Source organism: Mandrillus leucophaeus, unplaced genomic scaffold, assembly GCF_000951045.1.
Source record: "Mandrillus leucophaeus isolate KB7577 unplaced genomic scaffold, Mleu.le_1.0 Scaffold111, whole genome shotgun sequence".
Classification (NCBI taxonomy): domain Eukaryota; kingdom Metazoa; phylum Chordata; class Mammalia; order Primates; family Cercopithecidae; genus Mandrillus; species Mandrillus leucophaeus.
In genome coordinates this window covers 840,598-863,526 of record NW_012099321.1, presented here as the reverse complement: position 1 = coordinate 863,526, position 22,929 = coordinate 840,598, and the positions used below count along the sequence as shown (strand labels likewise).

General features: G+C 40.3%; 1 protein-coding gene across 2 annotated transcripts in view; it reads left to right on the top strand.

The window, feature by feature from the left end:
• LOC105548783 (chromosome unknown open reading frame, human C10orf11) overlaps positions 1 to 22,929 on the top strand; it is a 1,000,756-nt gene that overhangs the window by 225,258 nt on the left and 752,569 nt on the right. The window lies entirely within an intron of this gene.

Genomic DNA, 22,929 nt, shown 5'->3' with positions numbered 1-22,929 from the left:
TCACTTCTGTATTTGCTGGAATATCTTATGGCCATTTTTATGTCAAAAACATATTTCAGCAGGGCAGAAGAAATACCTAATTGCTGAATGCTGAAAATAGGGAATGAGGTGGAAGGAATGGGAGAGAAATGTGGCCAAGGACACTTGATTTTTCTTACCATTACACTCTAGATTATGTGTCTGGGTTCATATTATTAAACTCTGGAGTGAACAAGTGAAACCAATCCATTATAGTGTTGGGATTAAAAGCAGGAGTGGTGGAGCCAGATGGCTCAGTTCAGATCCCAGATCTTCCACTTAATGACCATGTGACTGCAGGTAAGAGCGCTAATTGCCTCCCTGAGCTTGTTTTCTCACCTATAAAATAGGGATAGTAACAGTAGTTATCTTACAGTGTTGTTAGGATGATTGAATTAGTATATACAAAGCAAAGCATGTAAAAGAGTACCTGGTGTGTACACATTAACCATGATTACTGTGAATGGTTAGCTGGTTAAGAAAGGTAGATAATGCTGGCCAGACGCGACGGCTCACGCCTGTAATCCCAGCACTTTGGGAGGCTGAGGCGGGCGGATTACAAGGTCAGGAGATCGAGACCATCCTGGCTAACACGGTGGAACCCCGTCTCTACTAAAAATACAAAAAATTAGCTGGGCGTAGTGGTGGGCACCTGTAGTCCCAGCTACTTGGGAGGCTGAGGCAGGAGAATGGCGTGAACCCGGGAGGCGGAGCTTTCAGTGAGCCAAGATTGCGCCACTGCACTCCAGCCTGGGAGACAGAGCCAGACTCTGTCTAAAAAAAAAAGAAAGAAAAGAAAGGTAGATAATGCTGAAATTCAAGTGGGTCAAAAGTCTCAAAGGAAGAAACATATTTAGATATAGAAATGCATGATAATGGTATACTGGAGTGAAATACTTGTTTCATTTTGGAGAAACTTGCCTGCTGGAGGAATTTCGAGCTAGGATGATTCTAAAATCATCCATATTGTAGCAAATAGGTTTTGTAGGGTCTTCGGGTAGTCTTTACTTGCTGTGCTGAATGTGGAGGTTAAAGGATCACAGTCTTCTCTAGCCAAATTCCCCATGCGCCTTCTGTAATGGTAAAGTTCACGTCAGTCGCTGCTTGTGGGTGTGAGGCGTGGACACACAGGAGCCTCTGTAACATGCATGTGGCATGCAACTGTGTGGATTCCTGGAGATTATTGGAGATTTGCATTCTCTGCATTCTTAGAGATGAGAATTTGTTTTCCTCAACTTGCTTTTAGCTCAGCTGATGGGTTGTATGTGAGCTTTGTGCTCCTCTACTTCCCTGTCTTCTGAATTTATGCTATTTTGAGCTTTTGGTGTCCTGCATAATGAGAGAAGTTGGCAGAAGACAATTCCAGATAAACTTTCACCAAAACTAATGGTTCTGTGGAAGTCCTTGAAGGGGTGTGGAGGCAGCAAAGCTCACCCAATTCCCAGGTGGGCCCAGGGTGGAGATGTAAGACCTCGCCAGTCTCCACCCTGTGGTAATGCCACAGTGAACACTAAGCATGGTCACCAGACTGCTTTTGAGAAGAGACTGTGAAGCTGTCCTCCTGTAGGGGCATGATGACTGTATTTGAGAATTTCTGGAAAACTTTCTCTACCACTCTGGCTTGCAATGCTCTTGGGCTGCAGGGGTGGTAAAATTGTGCTGTTAGATTCGTTCCTGATTCCGTCCTTATTAGATAAAGCATAGCCTGTGTTATCTAACTGGCTACTTAATGGAGTCCACACTGGGTGTGATATTCTGCTCAAGATTAATTTCGGATAATGAAGATCTGAAACAAGGTATTTAAGAGCCCCACTAATGTTTCATTTATAGCAATCTATCAAAACGATAGATATTTAGCCTTCTTTATTGGATATGAAACATTAACTTAAAGCCAGTGCTGCTTCCTGTGTTAAATACCAGTACCCCGCCCTTGATTTCATCAAACATCGTGAAAAATCTGCCACCACGTCCCAGAGAAGACATGTCATGGACTTAGCCTTAAGTTATGATTCTCTGGCACCTTGGACAACTGACCAACCCTAGCTTGGACCGTGCTTGGGCCTTTTTACATAATGAGTAGAATTCACAAACAAATACAGCACACGCTGTGTTCAAGGCCCACTAGACGTTGTGAGGGGGACACAAAGTGGACTCAATTTCACTGCATGCGAAATGTTGGAAAAGAGATATCTTAGCCCAAGCGGCAGCCTCATTACTCCCAGGTTGGTTATTACTTTTTTCAGTTATGAGCAGACGAGGTCTAGAAAAATCTGGGCTGTTTCTCTTCATAACAGCTTCCCATTTAGGGCGGTGTGAAAAGTGTGGGTTTCCATCAATTCTGATGAGTAGATAGAGTCCATTGCTCAGCCTTTAGGGGCTCCCCATTGTTCAGGAGCCAATAGTTGGGTATTTGGGGCTCCAGAACAAGTATCCCGGCACCTAAATGGTATCTAGCTAATATTTGTTGATGCATTTTTCTATGAAAAAATGATTGATTTCTACTTTTCATTTTCAAGATTAATACTCATGACTGTCCATTATTATCCTTTCCCCTCTCTAGTTTTCTTCTTTTTACTGTTTTTATTGTTCATTGGAAATATGTTGGTTTAGTACCAATTGTGTGCCATTTTCCTATATGGAATATATTCTTTCTGATTTTTTTCTGATTCAGATGGTATCTATTCTTCAGGGCCTGGCTGAAGACCCGTGTCTTCCTGACCATATTCTCTGTGCAGTTTTTCTTCTTTCCAGGAAGAATTTTGTTTTTCTTCTCTGAATTCATAAACATCAAGGTTTGAATATGCATCTAATGCTTGAACATACAGGGCAGTTCTCTAGATATTTTTATCTATGCGAAATTCATTTTCCTTTTAGGTTACAGCATCTTTAAGAATAGGGACCTATGCTTAATATCTCTTGCATAGCACACACACTACTTTTGGGCACACAGGATGTACTAAAAGCCTAGTGACTTGACCTGGTCCACAAGGATGAATCCTAAATGGACTTGGCAGTAATTTTGTGTGAGGAAAGGCAGAGGAATCACACAATTGATTTTACAGTGTGTCTCTCTCAGTGTAGTGTTTATGACCACCTTGGGGAATGTGAATGAAGCCCCCACTAGATTTGTCTGTGCTGTCCCCAAGGACTTAACCACCACGTTGCCGTTTGCAGCTCTCTCTGATAGTGCACTGGGGTCCATAGACTTGTGTGTCTCCATCTTTTCCGGCTCTTCCGCATGCCTGGTGGTGGTTCGATATTCTGTTTTGTACTTCTTTGATACCGTCTCTGGCGTCCCCTTAATTGGGACACCTTAATCAGGGAGTCCCCGCTACCTGGGCAGGGGGCTGAAGTCCTGCTGCTTTCCTTCCCCATTGTCAGGCTTTCTGGGTGTTTCCTGGGTTGGAGACGTCAGCCTGGCGGCATAGCCTGTGCTTTCCCCGTTACTTTTTGTATGTTTCACCTAAGGCTTATCTCAGGAGGCACCTGAATCTCATTTGGCCAGAAATCTTTTTGGCAATTGGTGAACTTGGTTGGATTCCAGTCTGTCCCTTTCATTGTCAGGACATACCCACGGTGTTGATTTGTGTGCCAGGCCTGTAATTTCTCTTTGTCTCCCTCAGACCCCCTGTCCTCATGACTTGTGGATACTATTGCCAAAATCAAGGGCCCAACCCCTTGACCCTTAAACATCTTTGCCTTTTAAATTTTGTAAATAATACTGGAACAAAACATTTTTATTATAACAGACACAAGTAATAGAAATGTTGTAGCAAAGTCTGAAGGTCTCTGTTTTAAGTAGTGTGTAATAGAAAACCAAAATAACAGGTGGGTACGGTGGTTTGCGCCTGTAATCCCAGCACTTTGGAAAGCTGAGTGGGTGGATCACTTGAGGTCAGGAGTTCGAGACCAGCCTGGCCAACATGGTGAAACCCTGTCTGTTCCAAAAAGTACAAAAATTAGGTAGGCGTGGTGGTGCACACTTGTAGTCTCAGCTACTTAGGAGGCTGAGACAGAAGAATCGCTTGAACCCAGGAGGTGGAAGTTGCAGTGAGGCAAGATTGTGCAGCTGCACTCCAGCCTAGGCTACAGAGTGAGACACTGTCTTTAAAACAAACAAACAAGCAAACAAAAAGGCCGGGCGCGGTGGCTCACGCCTGTAATCCCAGCACTTTAGGAGGCCCAGGTAGGTGGATCATGAGGTCAAGAGATCGAGACCATCCTGGCCAGCGTGGTGAAACCCCTTCTCTACTAAAAATACAAAAATTAGCTGGGTGAGGTTGTGGACGCCTGTAATCCCAGCTACTTGGGAGGCTGAGGCAGGAGAATCGCTTGAACCCAGGAGGCGGAGGTTGCAGTGAGCTGAGATCATGCCACTCCACTCCAGCCTGGCAACAGAGCGAGACTCGTCTCGGAAACAAGAAAATCAAAATAACAGTGGCTTAAAATGGGAGTTTTAGTTTCTTTTACAAAAAGGAGCAGATCCAGCCTCTTGTGTTAGCTTCCTGAGGTCAACAGAGACAAGGCTTCTCCTGTCTTTCTGTATCAACATCCTTAGCTGTGGCTTTCATTTTCTAAGATACTTCATGATACAAGGTAACTGCTGGAGTTCCAGTCATATCATCCAAGTTTTAAGCAGGAAGGAAGAAGAAGGCGAGAGGAAAAGAAAAAGCACATGCTAACTAGTTGTCCGTCCCATTTTTATGCAGGGACTAATTTGTTTACATTGCTCAGCACTAGCCAGTCATGTGCTAAAGCCAGCTCACCCTAGGTTATGAATGCCAATTGTTACATTCGCCAGAGTTTTTGCAAGCCCGTTGACTTGAGTTTGGTAGCTTGAAATTAGCCATAGTTTTTACCCAAGAGAAACTGGTGTAAGAGAGAGCTGTTTGTTAACCATTTACGAGACACAGCTGTTCCTGGCTGTAGGGCAGGCAAGGGAATGTAGTTTTTAACCTGGTGCATTGCCACACAGAATAAAATCACGGTCCTTTTACTAAAGAAGAAGGGAAAGTGATAATGGATAAGAAAACACTGTTTGCTACGTTCTCCCCACTTTGTATTCCATAGACTGGATCTGCTTCCCCTATTTAGGTTGTTAACTCTTGTCTCCTTTTCAAATTATGCAACAGTCAACATATTTTTACATTTGTGTTTCTGCACATGAACCAGCATTTGTGGACAATAGCTTCTTTGAGGTAGATTTGCCAGGTCAAAGGGTATGTGCCCTCTGCTTAACTCTTTATAAAGAACACTCACCAGATGTCTGGTCTGTTTCCTCCTAATGTAGTGTAGTGGTGATGAGCATGGATTTTGGAATCAGACACACAGGGTGTGAACACTCATTCAGACACTTCTAGCTGTGTGACTTTGGCCAACTTACTTAACCTCTGTAAGTGTCAATTTTTTTTTCCCTGTAAAATGGCAGTGGGGGATACCATCTGCCCCTATAGGGTTTTGTGACGATGAAATGAAATTGTGACTACATGGCACATACAGCAGAGCCTGGCAGGTTGTAAACCCACAATAAATAGTTAGCAGGGGCTTCTGTTCGTGGAAAGATACACATGTGTGCAACATACAGTGAGAAGAATGAAAACATGAAACTGGGCCTTGAACATTACATGTAGGATCGATATGAGTTGTAGAGGTGAGCAGAGTCAGATAGGAAAGCAATGGACGTTTAATGTACAAACTGGAAAATTATTCATTTCACTGACCCCATGGGTAGGTGTGTAAGCTAATTGATGGTGAGAAAAATCCCAAAGTAAACCAGGAATGTCTCTAATTCGTAAGTGTATATTACAAATATATTTAAAATCATCTTTATGACAATTCAGTTACGTTTCTTTAGCACATCAGATGCTTTAGTTGTGGAACTTGACAGAAATCAGCATAAATGTTCTTTTTCTCTCCCAACTATATTGAACATTGCACAGATGTGTAGTTAAGTATTTATTATGAACATGCAAATATTGATGTCCCCAAGGCCCATTCTTTGATTTTCAAACTGCTGTTGCTATATTTGGAATTGTTGATTAATACGGGTCTTTGCTCTGACACACAGCATGTCTGGTTTCAGGACCTCTGAGAGCAGCATAAAGAAGAAAAGAGAAGCTGAGGCTTGATATTGATAGGGATGGACAATAATTGAAGACGTGAGTGGCTTTGGGAAAATGGCAGCAGGCAACCAAATATATGAGATGGTTAAGGATATGCCTAGCACAGAACTTTGAACAGGTAGATTTTCAGTAAATCTTCGCTCATTTAAAGAGGCAGAAGCTATGGAGAAAAAACAATCATAATGAAAGAATTATTTTAATACTAGTCTAGAACAATATTTCTTTTTTTCTTTTTTCTTTTTCTTTTTTTTATTGAAACGGAGTCTCACTGTGTTGCCCAGGCTAGAGTGCAGTGGCATGATTTTGGCTCACTGCCAGCTCCGCCTCCTGGGTTTGCGCCATTCTCCTGCCCTCAGCCTCCCAAGTAACTGGGACTACAGGCGCCCACCACCATGCCCGACGAATTTTTTGTATTTTTAGTAGAGACAGAGTTTCAGCATGTTAGCCAGGATGGTCTCGATCTCCTGACCTCGTGATTTACTCGCCTTGGCCTCCCAAAGTGCTGGGATTAGAGACGTGAGCCACTGCACGTGGCGTAGAACAAGATTTCTTAATTTTGGCCCTATTGACATTTTTGGCTAGATAATTCTGTGCTGTGGGGGCCGTCCTGTGCATTGTAGGGTATTGAGTCACATCCCTGGCTACCCACTAGGTCCCAGTTGCATGATCCTCCTCAAGTTATGATCACAAAAAATGTCTCTGGACCTTGCTAAATGTCTGGGTGCAGGGCAGAATCACTCCTAATTGAGAACTACTGGTCTAGAAGAAAGGAAAATTAGATAATATAAAGTAAACAACAATTACGTGCTAGACATTTAACCCATTGAGTCCTTGCCACAAGCCTGAATTGCAGATGTTGCTAAAATTATTTTTGTGGAAAGAGAGGTGGGATTCAATGAAGCTAAGAACATGACCCCAGGTTGGACAGATGGGGTCTGAGTCCAAATGTGATGTTCTTTTCCTTGTATTCCTCTCCTTCCTAACTGTATGACGTAAACGTAAAGTATCACAAGAGCTTATGCTGCTCCTCTTCTTGGTACCAAGCTTGGACTTCACTTTCTTATGAAAAGCAAATGCAGTTTTCAAAGAATCATGGACAACTTATATTTGGGTGATTGATCTGATTTGGCATATGTTTTGTGGAGAACGTGAACCAATCTATTCCCCAATGGAGAGCTGTTGATAAACAAAGAGATATGTAGTCTTCTTAGCATTTCAAGGACTGTGAGTCTCCAGAGAAAACTCAAACCAGGTCCAAGGGGAGTTACTCTAGGACAGGAGCTATCTAAGAACTGTGATATCCTCTATGGGAAAGGTGACTTTCGTTGTGATGGTTCTTGCAAATATTTCTGAAACCAAATGGGGTTTTCTTCTGGGGAACACTGAGATCAACTATTTGCCTATTTGCTCCTCTTGCAGTTAATGTAACAGGTTTAAAACTCTGGTCTCAGCAGAAGGGGCTTCATTCTGAGCTATGGGGGCTAATTCTGTGCAGTGCAGTGTGGGGACAGAGCATCTCACTTTTCACTGTTTGGTGAGGCACTGGCCCTTAGAGGAGAATTTTGGGGTATGCAGCTAATTGTTCTAATTATGTAGTAGTAAAAATTATACCCTCCTGTAGCTGCATGTGAATAGTGTACTAGAGTGCTTTCTTAAAAGAGTTGGGGTGGGGTTGGGGGCCTCAGGAAATGAAGGGATAAAATTATTGTTAATTCCACCCCCTTGTTATACCATCAAGAGAATATAAACCAATAAAAGAACTAAATGTTGGCAATCCATAAAATTCCATAAGCACTAATAAAGAAAAACTGAAACTATATTGATATACAACCAAACAAGGTAGTTATCATTATTTTTAAATAAAGTCATTTATCATCAATAAATACCAAGGGGAATAGGAAAAATTACAAGCGCAACAATGCCATCTTCCATAATTATACCTATTAACAATTTAAAGCATAATTATGTTAGGGAGAAAAACTTTTAGGAAAGCTTTGTGCTGTTTTCTCCACAGAAAAGTCAAATTCTCACATTCCCAGATATTCAGGATTTTCTAAACATTTCGGAATGATTGGTTATGCTTGTCCCAACCTACAGTAGCTCATTTCTAAGGATCTTTCTAATAATTCAGGCCCTTCCTGCCTCTTCATTACCAGGTTTGTCATCAGCCCTGGAGGAAGGGCTGGGATTCAGGAAAAAGGTATATATGGTAATAATCTGACCACTTCCTAAATGTCACTGGTCAAGAGGACTTTGTTTAGTTGAAAAGCTGATTTTGGGATTCCAGGATCTTATTTATATTATCTGAACTAACCCCAGTTAGCAGCTGCTATTGCCTAAATGACTGTGTTCCAGGGCTTGGGGTTACAGAAAGAAATGAGGTACTGGTGTTTTTGTTTGTTTGTTTGTTTGAGATGGAGTCTCACTCTGTTGCCCAGGCTGGAGTGCAATGGTGCGATCTTGGCTCACTGCAACCTCCACCTCCCAGGTTCAAGTGAGTCCCCTGCCTCAGCCTCCTGAGTAGCTGGGATTACAGATGCACGCCACCACACCTGGCGAATTTTTGTATTTTTAGTAGAGACGGGGTTTCACCATGTTGGCCAGGCTGGTCTCGATCTCCTGACCTCATGATCTGCCCGCCTCGGCCTCCCAAAGTGCTGGAATTAAAGGTGTGAGCCACCGCATCCAACTGGCATATTTTTTTAAACCATTGAACACCTTACATTCCCAAAGGGAAGCAGACCTGTGTGCCTATAGTGGCGAACAGCAGGGTGATTTAAGGGTATGCCTCAGAGCCCACTAGCCAACCTGGGGTCATAGGCCAGTTCTGCAACTTATCACTTATGGGACCTTGTACAAATTAATTAATGTTCATATACCTCTGTGTCCTTATCCACAAAAGAAAAAATGGTAATAATATCTGCTTGTAGGTTGTTATGAGGACTACATGAGTTGATATATGAAAAGTGCTTAGAAAACTGCCTGGCCTGGCACCTGGTGAGTGCTATATAAGTTAGCAGTCATTTAACCTGATGGGTTGAAGTCCTGTGACTTGGTACTTTGGTTCCAGTCTGATAGCAGCGGTTGGCATAGTTTGATAGTTTGGGTCTGGTGCAATAGCATGCTGGTGGTCATGAAAGGCTCTGTGGACAAGAGAATGACTGTCCTGAGTCTGAAAGGGTGAGAATAATAGGAGAGAGTATTCCATACAGGGAAAACCACAGGAGCAAAGGGATAGCATTCAGAAACAGTATGATGTGCCTGGTTCTTTATAAGCTATATTCCATCTTCTTAGAGCCTGGCACAATTGAGCTGGTGGCAGAGAGAGAGGAGGCTGCAGTAGCTGGCAGAGTCTGGTCACAGAGGCTTGAGTTTTTCTTGAGGACGGGAGAGCCCTGTTGAAGGATATTCACTGTGAAGGTGATGGTTAGTCAGTTTTCCAGTCTAGATCCATTAGGAAAGCAGTGTACTGGGTTGTTCTAACAAGTGAGAGGGGAGCCAAAGGGAAGGGTTAGGGGCAACTTTCGGAATTTTTATGATTCAGACTTCTACCCAGTAGGGCAATATTTCAGCAGGGTTACGCATGTTTGTTGGAAATGAACACCTGGACTGATTGATTCTCAGTTTAATTGTGGTAGTCATTAGTGCTATTTGGCAAATATCCCAGTTCTCCACTTTCAGGCACATGTATAAACAAATGGTAGGATTGTATTTTCTGGTCCCCTTGTGTGAATGGGGTCACATGAATAGTTCTGGTCCAGGAGTTGTAAGAAAAGTGATATGTTACTTTGCAACCACATCACTGAGTTGTTGCTGAAAGATCTTTCAGAGCTTGCTCTTTTCCCTCTGTCACAGTGACTAGTATCATTCCAGATAGAGTTGGCTCCATCAGCTGGGTCCTGCAGTGCAGATGACATGGGGCAGAACTCCCAGCTGACTCTTGATTAACATGGAGCAGGAGTGAGAAATAAACTGTTACGGTTTTTAAGTCAGGGGTCAGCACACTTTTTCTGTAAAGGGCCAGATAGAAAATATTTTAGGCTTTTCGTTTATGGGCCTTACAGTCTCTGTCACAACAACTCAACTCTGTCCCTGTAGTGGGAAAACAGCCACAGGAAATATGTGCACACATGGGCATGGCTATGTTCCAATCAACTTTTATTTACACAAACAGGCAGCAGGCTGCAGTTGACCAGCACACTGACTCCTACTTAAGGCACTATGGTTTGGGGGCTATTTGTTACCACCACATAATCAAGCTATTCCTGACTGATACTTTGCCCAACTGGCTTTTCTTTTTAAATACAGGTAAAATTTACATAGAGTGAAATGCACAGATCTTATGTGTGTTATTCAATGATGTTTATAAATGATGCTATGTGATGTTTAATAAATATATGCATATTAAGTATATGCTTTATTATGTGTCATAAAACTATTCCATTTTATGAATACATAATTCATTTTCTTATTGTTGGGAATTTGGACTATTTATAGCTTTTGGTCATTATGGATAAAGCTATGAGCATTCATGTGAAAATCTGTGTAGATCTAGATTTTTATTTGTCTTGGATAAATAGCTAGGAGTATAACTGCTAGGTCCTGGAGGGGGTGGGTAGATATAGGTTTAAATTTATGAAAACTGGCAAACAGCTTTTCATTGTGATTGTACCATTTATACTTCCACCAAGAATGTTTGAGAGATCTAGCTACTCTACATCCTCTCCAACAGTTAGTGTTGTCAGACTTTTGACTATATTTATTCTATTAGGTATGAAATGGTATCTCACTGTGGTTTTACTCTGTGTCTTCCTTATCACTAATGATGCTGAATGTATTTTCATGAGTTTACTGCCATTTGTATATCAACTTTTGTAAACAGACTGTTCAAGTATTTTGCCCATTTAAAAAACTGATTTCTGGTCATAAGTCTTTTGTCAGATATCTATATATCTACATCCTGTGTCTATATTTATTTATTTCAAATTTTTCTTCCAGTTTTTGAGTTGCCCTTTCACTTCTTTAATGGTGCCTTTTGATAAGCAGAAGGTTTTATTTTGATAAATACCTATTTATCATTTTTGTTGTTGTTGTTAATGCTTTCTGTATCCTAAGAAATCCTTGCCTTCCTTGGGGTTATGAGATATTCTCTATTTCCTTTTATTAGCTTGAGTTTTGACTTTTATGTTTAGGTCTTTGATCCATGTTGAATTAATTCTCATGTAGGAGAGTTAAGAATTGAGATTCTGGCCGGGTGCAGTGGCTCACACCTGTAATCCCAGCACTTTGGGAGGCTGAGGCAGGTGGATCATGAGATCAGGAGTTCGAGACCAGCCTGACCAACATGGTGAAACCCCATCTGTACTAAAAATACAAAAATTCGCTGGGCATGGTGGTGCATGCCTGTAATCCCAGGTATTCAGGAGGCTGAGGCAGGAGAATTGCTTGGACCTGGGAGGCAGAGGTTGCAGTGAGCCGAGATTGCACCATTGCATTCCAGCTTGGGCAACAGAGCAAGATTACATCTCAAAATTAAAATAAAATAAAAATAAAATAAAAGAAGAAAAAGAATTGAGAGTCATTGTTTTTCCATATGTGTATCTAGTTGTTTCAGTTCCATTTATTATTTTCAACTATACTTCCCCCCTTCAATTATTTTGGAAACTTTATCAAAAATCAGTTGGCCATGAATGTGTGCGTCCATTATTGCATTATCTGCTCTGATCCATTGACCGATTTTTCTACCTTTATGCAATTACCACACTGTCTTGACTACTGTAGCTTTATAGTAAGGATTTAAATTAAGGAGTATGAGTCCTTCAAATTTGTATTTCTTTTCAAGCATCTTTCACCTGTTCTAGGTCCTTTGGGTTTCCATATAAATTGAGAACCACCCTGTCAATTAAAAAAGCCTGTGGGGTTTTGATTGGGATTGTATTGACTCTATCAATTTGTGGAATGTTGATATCTTAATATTAAGTCTTTCAATCCATAAATGTATTATATCTTTCCATGTATTCAGGTGTTTTGTGTTTTCTTAGTGGAGGTCTGGTACAACTGTAATTACTTTTATTATTAATTTGTTTTTGATGCTATTATAAATGGAATTAAAAAAAATCATTTTCCAGTTCATTGCTTCTAGTACATAGCAATATTGATTTTTGTATATTAACTTTATATCTAGCAACCTTGCTAAAGTCACTTACTACTTCTAGTATTTGGTTTTTAAATTCATCAGGAGGTTTTGTGTAAGCTATTACATTGTCTAGAGATAAAAAGTTTACCTCTTACTTCCCAATTGTATGTATTTTTTTTTATTGTTCTTGTCTTACTGCCCTGGCCAGAGGTTCCAGTACAGTGATGAACCGAAGAGGTGAAAACAGACATCTTTGCCTCATTCTTAGTATTAGAAGGAAAGTTTTTACTATTTTATCACATGTATTATCTTTGGTGTAGATATTCTTACATGCTTTTTATCAGCTTGAGGAAGTTCCCTTATATTCCTAGTTTATCAAGAACGGGTATTGACTTTTTCTGGTACTTTTCAGCTTCTATTGATTATACGGGTTTTCTCCTTTGTTCTGTTATTAATAATATGGTAAAAGCAATTTGTTGATTTTCAAATGTTAAACTCACCTTGCAGTTCTCAGGTAAGCATTACTTGGTCATCATGTATTATCCTTTTTGTATATTTCTAGATACAATTTGACTATTATTATTATTATTATTATTATTGAGATAGAGTTTTGTCGCCCAGGCTGGAGTGCAGAGGCGTGATCTCAGCTCACTGCAATCTCTGCCTCCCGGGTTCAAGCAATTCTGCTGCCTCAGCTTCCCAGTTAGCTGAGATTACAAATGCCCATCACCATGCCTGGCTAATTATAATATTTTTAGTAGAGATGGGGTTTCCCCATGTTGGCCAGGCTTTGCCTGACCTCAGGTGACCCACCTGCCTTGGCCTCCCAAAGTGCTGGGATTACAGGCATGAGGCACTGTGCCCAGCCAATTTGATAATATTTTGTTAAAGATTTTTTTAGTCTATGTTCATGATAAAAAATTGTGGTAATTTTCTTTTCTTGTAATATTTTTGTAAGATTTAAGTATAAGGGTTATCTACTGGCCTCAAGGTGAACTGGAAAGTGTTCCTTCCTCCTCTGTGCTCTGAAAGAGTTTGTGTAGTTTTGGTATTTTTTTTCTTAAGTTTTTGGTAGAATTCACCAATTAAACCCTTTGGGCCTGTCAATTTTCTTTGCAGAAGGTTTTAAAAATTATTATAACTTTAATTTCTTTAATAAATATGGGGCGACTGAAATTTTCTATTTCTTCTTGTGTCAGTTTTGTTAATTTTTCAAAGAATTTGTTTATCTAAATTTTTGAATGTATTGGCATAGAGTTATTTATAGTGTTTCCATATTATCTTTTTAATATCTGTAGGCTCTGCCATGATACCATTTTTCATTTCTGAATTGTTATTTTAGAAGTTTTCTCTTAACTAGTCTTGCTAGGGAGTTGACAATATTTTTAGCAGCTTTATTTGAGGTATAATTTGCATTACATAAAATTATTTTAAGCATGTTGTTCAGTGATTTTTTAAAAAATAAAATCACATAGTTACGCCACTATTACCACAATCCAATATTAGATTATTTCTATCACCCTTAAAATCCCTTATGTCCATTTGCTGTCACTCTCTGTTCCTACCCCCAACTCTAGATAACCAAAACAAGTTACTCTTCCAATTGATTTGCATTTTCTAGACATTCCATACAAATGAAATAATACAATACATGGTCTTGTGTGTCTGGCTTCTTTCATTTAGCATAATGTTTTTGAGATTCATTCGTTTTGCAGCATGTATCAGTATTCTGTTCATTTTTATTGCTCCATAGTGTTTTATTGCATGGCACATTTAGTTTGTTCATTTGTCAGCTGGTGATGAACAATGCTGCCGTAAATGTTCACATATAAGTCTTGTGTTGACATATATTTCACTTCATTTGGATACATACCTTTGAGTCAAATTGCTGCTAGACTGAATTCTAAAATGACTGCATCTTATACTTATGCCATCAGTGTATGAAGATTCCAATTTCTCTACATCCCCCCCAACATTTGTTTTTGACTGTATATTTTTATTTTAGCCATTCTAGTGCATGTGACAGTGTATTTCACTGTGGTTTTAATTTGCATTTTTCTAATGACTAATAATATAGAACATGTCCATGTGCTAATTGGCTACTCATACATCTTTTTTCAAAAAACATTCAGATCCTTTGCCCCTTTTAAAACTTGAATTGTCTTTTTATTACTGAGTTACAAGTGTTCCTTGCATTTTTGTGGATACAATTCCTTTATAAAGTACAGTATATAGTTTGCAAATATTTTCTCCCAGCCTGTGGCTTATCTTTTCTTTATTTTTTGTAGTATGTTTTGAAGTGCAAAAGTTTTTAATATTGACAAAATCCAATTTATCCATTTTTTGCTTTTATAGATAATGCTTTTGGTGTTACATATAAGAAATCTCTACCAAGGTCATGAAGATTTCTCTCCTAGGTTTATCAATATTATTAATGTTTCAAAAGAATCAGCTTTTGGCTTTGTTAATTTTCTCTATTGTTAGTCCAATTTTTATTTCATTGATTTTTCTTCTTTTTACTTAACTTTGCTATTTTTCTAGCTTGTTAATATGGAAACTTGTGATTTTAAACTTTTCATATTTTCTATTGTAAGCATTTAAAGCTATAATTTTTTGTTAAGTATAATTTGTGCTGTATCCATGGATAAATGCTATGTTGTGTTTTTATTAATATAACATTACAAATGTTTTAAAAATTTTCTTGTGATTTCTTTTTACATCCCTGATGTTTTAGAAGTATATTGTTTAATTTTCAATTATATGTGTTTTCTAGATATCTTTTTTGTCAAGTTCTAACTTTATTCTATTGTTGACCCTTATATGATCACTATATACATTATATGTCTTGAAGCATCACTGTGTGCTCCATGAATATGTAAAATGGTTGTCAATTAAAAAAATTTAAAAAGAATTTAATATTTAGATATTTATTAGGACTTATTTTAATTATCATGGCATACGGTCTGTGTTTATGAATACATCTTGTGTACTTGAAAATGTGCATTGTGCAGTTTTTGGATATAGTGTTCTAAAAATATCAATTGGATTAATTTATTCAGTAATATGTTCACATCTACAGTATCTGTACTGGATTTTGTTTTATTAAAAGATTCTCTGAGTTCTGAGAGAGACATGTTTATTCTTTATCCACAGGCATGTTTATTCTTTACACAATTGTGGATTTACCAATTTCTTCTTTTAGCTCTGTCTAGTTTTTGTGTCATCTGTTTTCAAACTTTGCATTTAAGTGCACACATATTTATGATTTGTATGTCTTCCTGATTATCATAATGAAACAGCATGTTTAAACCTCTGATCATAGTCTCTGTCTTGAAGCTTACTTTGTCCAATATCAGTGTAGCCATACCAGCTTTTTTATGCATACTTTTTTTGCAGCATATATGTGTTTTTTATCCTATTACTTTCAACCTAATTTGGTATTTATATTTTAAATGCATCCTTGTCAATTGCATTCAGTTGGATCTTGGTGTTTTATTCAGTTTGATTATCTTTTTCTTTTTCTCTTTTGAGACGGAGTCTTGCTCTGTTGCCCAGGCTGGAGTGCATTGTTGCAATCTTGGCTCACTGCAACCTCTGCCTCCCGGGTTCAATCGATTCTCCTGCCTCAGCCTCCCAAGTAGCTGGGATTACAGGTGTGCGTTACTATTCCTGGCTTTTTCTTTTTTTTTGTATTTTTAGTAGAGATGGAGTTTCACCATGTTGACCAGGCTGGTCTCGAACTCCTGGCCTCAAGTGATCCACCTGCCTCGATGGAGTTTATGAAAATTTTTTGATCAGCATGTTGTTTTTTTCCCAAATTGAGGGGAATTTTGTCCATTATTTGTTCAAATACTGTTTTTGCCTTATTCTTCTCGCCCCGATTACACGTAGATTAGATCACTTGATATTTTTGTACATTTGACTGTAATTCTGTTATTTTGTTTTAATCTTTTTTTCTCCTCTCATTTCTTCAGATTGGATAAATACTGTGACTTCTTTTCAGGTATTATTGATCTTTCTTCAAGTTGAATGGTCCCTTTTTCCCCCTTGACATTTCCATTTGCTGTTAAGACCATTCAGTGAATTTTTCATTTCAAGTATTTTACCTTTCAATTACAGAATTTTGTTTGATGCTTTTTTATAGTTTAAAATTTTCTCTTCATATTCCCCTATTAGGACTCTCTTCCCTTGAGGTTCTTGAAAATATTTATTATAACTTTTTTAAAGTTCTTGTTTCCATATTCAAACATTTGGGTTATCTCAAAATCTGTTTCTGTTGCTTGAGATTTTTTTTTTTTTATTATGAGTCATATTTTTATGTTTCTTTGTATATCTAGTATTTTTCATTGTGTTAATATGTTGCAAAGATTCTGAATTCTGTTATTTTCCTCTGAAAAGTTAAGATTTTGTTCTAGGTTAATTTTTGCACCTACTGACTGACTACCTTGAACTTGGGAAAGTTTGTTTGTACACTTTGTTAGGAAATCTCTGTTTCAATTTTGCAGTTCATCTTAGTGTAAAATTGTAATCCTAAGTCTTACCTGCACTTTAAGGTGTCTTCCTTCAGGGGTTTTGATGCAAAGCTCAAAATATTTACCAAGCCCCTTCACCATGTCAGAATTAAAACTCCAGACCTTGACTTTTTAATGATGGATGGCTTATGAAATATTTGGTAGCTTTTTCAGCCTTTCACCTGTTTGTTTCTGCCAGACTACTTGGACTTCCCTCAAGCATCTACTGTTCAGGGGTAAGCCCAGGATTTGTGAGGAGATGTTTGCAGATTTCTTCCCTCTGTCACCTGCTCTGTTCTGGTATTTCCCTTCACGATCTCCAACTGCTTTGGCATTCCTGACGTCTGACTTTTCAAGGCAGTGAGACTGCAGCTTTTTCTTGAGTTCTGGCTGCTGTGTCCAGTGCAGACTCTGCAGTGGCCTCAAGGGGAAAAGCCATTTAAACATAGATATCACCCAATGTTGTTCTCTTCTTTTAAGGCCATTGGATTGTCTTCTGTTTCTGTCTGCTTTTGGTAGCTTTCCAGTGCCTTCTATTAGTTGTTTATATTTTTTCAAGAGTTTATAATTTTTAACTCTTTATGCATCGGCCTCCTACAGGAGGGTCTAGGGAAGAGATCTCCAGGTAGAGGAAATAGCAAATGAAAAGCTCTGAGCAGGACTGAGATGAATGAGCTGGGGTGGAAGAAGGAGGCCCATGGGCTGGAATGAAGTTTACATCCAGGGATCCCTCTAAGCCATTGTACTTTGGCATTTGCTCTGGGTGAGAGATAGAAAGCCGTCGAATGGTTTCCTTAGAGAAAAAAACATCATCTAATTTTTGTCTTAGACTCTAGGAAGGCAAGGGAAGAAGCAGGTAGACCAGTTAGGAAGCGGTTCTGACTGGTAAGAGATGATGATTGATCTGGGTCAAACAAAATGATTTGTTGAGAGCTTCGTATGTGCTGTGTGTGATGTTATGCACGTAAACTAAGCAGCTGTGTTCTCAGTCTCCTTCTTGCCTTGGCAGGGGACATAGCTTGAGGACTCTCATGCTACACAGAAAAACACATGAGGCTGAACATGGTGGCTCATGCCTGTAATCCCAACACGGGCAGGCTGAGGCAGAAGGACTGCTTGAGCTCAGGAGTTCAAGATCAGCCTGGGCAACACAGGGAAACCCCATTTCTACAAAAAAATTTAAAAATTAGCCATATATGGTGGCGTGTGCCTGTGATTCTAGCTACTGAGGAGACTGAGGTGGGAGGATAACTTGAACCTGGTAGGTTTAAGCTCCATTGAGCTGTAATCGTGCAACTGTACTTCATTCTGGACAACAGAGAGAGACCCTATCTCTAAACACACACACATGCACGCACACACACACATACACACACAATAGGGAAGGAAACTTGAGTAAGGAAGACAGGTCTAGCATAAGGCTTTGGGTGAAGGATTTACTTGTGTGTGCATATAGCCACATACCTAGCTGTGTAAGTCATTGCAAATGTCGTCTGGCTAATGTCCGTTAATGATTAGCTAATTATAAAGCTGCCATTCTGTCCTTGGACTGACAGCTGGTTTGTTTTACAGAAGGCAATATCTTTGGTAGAGTTCCTTTATCACATCAAAAGGTAGGTTTTTTTTTTTTTTTTTGCAATAGCTTCAAGAACAAAGAAGATTAAACAAACACTATTGAATAAGAGAACCAAGCCCAGTACCTGGCACATAATAAGTGGGTAAAAACATTACTTGAAATTAGATTTACTGCTTTTTTGATTAAAAAATACTCTTCCAATTTAATGTCTTAAGAGCCCTCTATAAAGAGTACAAATAATAAGTTAAATAAATACTATATTGGACTGAAATCAGAAGTAGAAACTTGTGTACCTTCTCTTGGATTTGTTAATTACTGAGAAGTTACTTGTGGTCTTGAGCTGATGCATGTATTAATATATTATGTATGTATGTATGTGTGTATGTATGTATATATGTATTTTTTTTCTTAGCTCCCTTTACTTCTACCTTCTCTCTTTCACTCTCTCCTTCCTCCCATTCCTCCTATCATTTACTGAGGACTAACCAAATGTTCTAGTCACTGTTCTGGCACCTGACGTGCAGAACCTCCTGCTAGCCTTCAGTTTAGTGTACTGATTGAGAGCACAGCCTGAGAGCCGGAGCCATTTGCATTCCAGCCCAGCCTCAGCCCTACAAGCTGTGTGATCAGAGGCATTTTACCAAACCTTTCCAAGGCTTGGTTTACTTATCTGTCAAATGAAGATGGTGGTGCAGTTTTCAGGCTGCAAGGGAGTGTGTAAGGTCACTTAGCTTATAATATGGTGACACATTTCACAGGTCTCATGATCAGATGAGGAAGCACATAGTATCATTCGGCCTTTTATACAGGTCCACCGGTTACCTGTCCTTGGTAACAGGGTGAAGTCCAGGGTAACAAGTGCTGCCGGGAGACTGTAAGAGGTTGCATGGCACTGTGGGTCAGAGTAGCATGGATCCAGACCGCCTGCATGTACATTCTGGCTCTGCTACTTATTAGCTGTGTGCCATTGGGCAAATTACTGAACCTCTCTGTGTTTCAGTTTCCTCACCCGTGGGATGGGTTAGTAATGCGACGTATTGCATAGAACTGCAGTGAGGATGAAATGAGTTCACCTATGCAGAGTCTTCAGAGCAGTGACTGGCACTTAGTAAGCTGCAAAGAAGTATTGTCTATTAATACATGCATTGACTGTGAAACATAATTTAGCGTTGCTAAGAGGCCGTCTTTTCAGGAACATGGAGTCCAAGTGCCCATTTCCTGTACGTTTGGCTCAGACACCCACCCCAACCCCTGCACATAGTCTCTTTTCTGTCTGAGTGGGACACATCTCTTTCCCCTGCAGCACAATCACTCTTTGCCTCCCGCTCTGTCCTGGTCTGCCATCTGCTGACCCATTGGCCGCTCCTGTCAGGTCAAAGATAGCGAGGCCTTTGTGGAGTGCCCAGGCAGCGTGTCATGTCCCAGCGCTATTGTACATCTTGTTTCAGAGATATTTTGCTGTAATGTTCTGTGACCTTTTCCATTGAGTGAGGTAGTTGTAGAGGCACTCAGTAAGGGAAAATTGAGCTGTTTTATTCCTCCCCAAGGAGGCTCCTGTTTCCTTTCCACCATTCATTTGAAAGCTATCATTTTCTTGATTTTATAGCTGAAAAACACCATTGATTCACTGGGTGTTAGATGCTAAGAGTTCTCCTATTGACATGCCTATTGACAGTTTTCAGTATATTCTGCGTCTAATTATCACTCTTGGCTAAATGATACACCTTGTGGACTTGAGCGATGGAGTCGATAGCTCTCACCACATTGTTCTAGTGCTGCCTATTGAGCCTGGTGTCACAGCGATGTGATTTATGTGATCAGAAAGAAAATTCCTGTTGGTGTGCTGCATAATTAAAGCAAGCGCAGAGTGACTGGTGACAAAAAATCAGGCCTGCCGATGTCATCCCCAAATGAGGAGAGATTTCTAGAGTAAGCAGCTGCGACAGTGAAGAATTTCTCTTGGCATCTTCCGCTTTGCAATTTTCAAGGGTTCGATTTTCCTCCTGGCCCTGGCTGAGGGCTCCTCTTCTGTCCCTTCCTGCTGCATTGTGGTCTGAGCTTCAGTACCTGTGTGCGGCTGTTCTGGGGCCTGGGCCCTGGGCCCTGGGGCTCGCTCTGGGAAGGGCTTACTGTTGCAGATGGGGGCTATTCATAGAATTTGGGCTGGCAGCAGCCCACATTTGCAGGTAGGGAAGACGGATGGCCTCTAAAATGGCTTGTCCTTTGTATAAGCCGCTTTGAGTTTCTGAGGTTGAGATTAAATGTTGGGAAGGCCATTTTCCCTGTGCATGAGAGGAGTGGTCCCTGTGTTGACATGGTGGGTTCTGAGAGGAGTTGACAGTGGTGATGCTGGCCAGCCTCAGGCAGGACTGAAGTGCAGGTGGCTGACAGGTGGCAAAGACTGGGCCTGTAGTAAGCAAACAACTCTGGTGTGAGATAGTGTGTCCTGTGAACCCCACCTTCTGCCTCAACTACTCCTTTACCAACACTCTTCCCAGAGGCTCTTCAGAAGATCCGCGTAGTCAAGGACCTTGCCTTCTTCAGTCAGTGCTGGTGTGGCGATGATTTTCTGTGAGGCCAGAGTCAACTAATCTAGCCTCCGTAGACTAGTGTGTTCTCATGTCTGACGCGAACGGGGCTCCTTTTCACCCGAAAGTACTGTGGCTTAGTGAGTTGGGGCTTGGAGTAAGGGTTGGAGAATGTAAAGGTGTTCATCTGAGAGGTCGCCTGGAGGAATTCAAAGGCTAAGCCACCACTGTCTGAGGGAAGTGCTTCATGTGTGCTGCTGACCGAAGATGCGGAGCCTCTGACTTCGTATGGCACTGAAGGAAACTTGGAGGTTAGAATATGTCAGCGAAATAGTTAATGAGGCATATGAACAGAACATCTGAATGAAGCCAACAGAGTAGACGTTTCCAGGCACCTGAGTTGGGCAATGAATTTAGCCTGGTGGCTAGCAAAAGTCATGAGTAGAATGGGACTTGGGTTGGTGGGTGATTGGGGCCATGCAAAGGAGTCAGGATTCGGAGATTTGGGGTAGCTGAGATGGTAAAAGGAGGGACTTTTCAGGTCAGCGATCCTAGATGGGTTACTTTCCTGGAAGCCGGATGCCTTGTGTGGCCCCTATCACCATCAGTTTCTGCTTAATGAATCTGTGTATGTGGCAATTTTGCAGTTCAGTTTTTCCCTTATGCACAAGGCCAGAGAGATTTTGTGACTTGAGTTCCCGTTTTCATCATTGGGATTTTTTAATATAAAAGTTTTGAGACTACTCTGTTGTTGTATTTTTGAGGATATATTGATACTTTTGATTAGGGGTTGTGTTAGGCCATTCTTGCCTTGCTCTAAAGAAATACCTGAGACTGGGTAACATAAGAAAAGAGGCTTAATTGGCTCCTGGTTCTGCAGGCTGTACAAGCATGGCATCTGACATCTGCTTGGCTTCTAGCGAGGCCTCAGGGAGCTTTTACTCATGGCAGGAGGCAAAGTGGAAGCAGGCATGTCCCATGGCAAAAGCGGGGAAAGAGAGAGAGAGAAGCAAGGGGGTGCCACACACTTAAACCACTAGATCTCATGATAAGTCTCACTCACTTTTGAGAGGACAGAACTAAGCCGTGAGGGATCCATGCCTATGACCCAAACACCTGCCACCAGGTCCCAACTCCAACATTGGGGATTATAGTTCAACATGAGATTTGGATGGGGACAAATATCCAAACTGTATCAAGGGCCCATAGTGCTTTGTCTTCGACATGGAGCAAACCATGGACTGCGTCAGGGTTCTTGAGAATTCAAATCTCTTGTACTTTGCTTTAATTGTTCATGTTTATTTATCTGGACTAGTTCTGAAATTGTTCATGATTCTGGGTAAGGAGAGACATTCCTCTGTAACTGGGAAGGACCTTTGAACATTCTGATAGGATTAACAATTTTCTTCCAATGTGTCTGTAATAACCACTGAACATGTCTCTGTGAAGACTCCTTAGTACATTAAAGTATTGTTAATGCAACATAGTACAACCAGAAGACTCTGGGTGACTGATCGGGGTAAAGCTGATCATCTATCTGTTACAGTTCTTTTTTTTTTTTTTTTTTGCATTCTTGACAAGTGGTTCAACTTAGAAATCCCGAGTACCCCTTACAAATTGCAGGCTACCTCGATCACCTGTGATTACAGAACATGGTTGGTTTGCTGTGTGCTAAGGTCCCCATGTCTTAACCACAGTTGATTTATTTTAAACACTGGAAATTGCAAAAAAACAAAAACAAAAACAAAAACAAAAAACGCACCTTGGGGGTTCTTTGACCCCATAGTTCTTCCTATTCGATGTCTCAGGCTCTTAAAGTGCCTCTCCTTTCTGCATTTGTCTTTCCCCAATTCAGAAGGTACTTCCTGCTGGCAGAGGCATCACTCAGTAAATTTTAGGGTAGTGTAAGAATTGCTCTGGTTAGGTTAATATATAATTTAATTTTCCCCAGACTGCCTCTGGCCTCTGCCTGTTTGAGCTCTGGAATCCCTGTGCAGGGTGAGTGTGCAGAAAATGTTCTCACCTCTCAATTCATTGT